Source organism: Bison bison, unplaced genomic scaffold (genome assembly GCF_000754665.1).
Source record: "Bison bison bison isolate TAMUID 2011002044 unplaced genomic scaffold, Bison_UMD1.0 scf7180017864115, whole genome shotgun sequence".
NCBI lineage: Eukaryota > Metazoa > Chordata > Mammalia > Artiodactyla > Bovidae > Bison > Bison bison.
Window position 1 is genome coordinate 1319149 of NW_011494687.1, and position 526 is coordinate 1319674.

Below are 526 nucleotides of genomic sequence, written 5' to 3' on the forward strand. Positions count from 1 at the left end.
CATTTTAGGGAAGTTTTCCACTATTATCTCCTCAAGTATTTTCTCATGGTCTTTCTTTTTGTCTTCTTCTTCTGGGACCCCTATAATTCGAATGTTGTAGTGTTTAACATTGTCCTGGAGGTCTCTGAGATTGTCCTCATTTCTTTTAATTCGTTTTTCTTTTATTCTCTCTGATTCATTTATTTCTACCATTCTATCTTCTAATTCAGTAATCCTATCTTCTGCCTCTGTTATTCTACTATTTGTTGCCTCCAGAGTGTTTTTAATTTCATTTATTGCATTATTCATTATATATTGACCCTTTTTTATTTCTTCTAGGTCCTTGTTAAACCTTTCTTGCATCTTCCCAATCCTTGTCTCCAGGCTATTTATCTGTGATTCCATTTTGATTTCAAGATTTTGGATCAATTTCACTATCATTATTTGGAATTCTTTATCAGGTAGAGTCCCTATCTCTTCCTCTTTTGTTTGGTTTGGTGGGCATTTATCCTGTTCCTTTATCTGCTGGGTATTCCTCTGTCTCTTC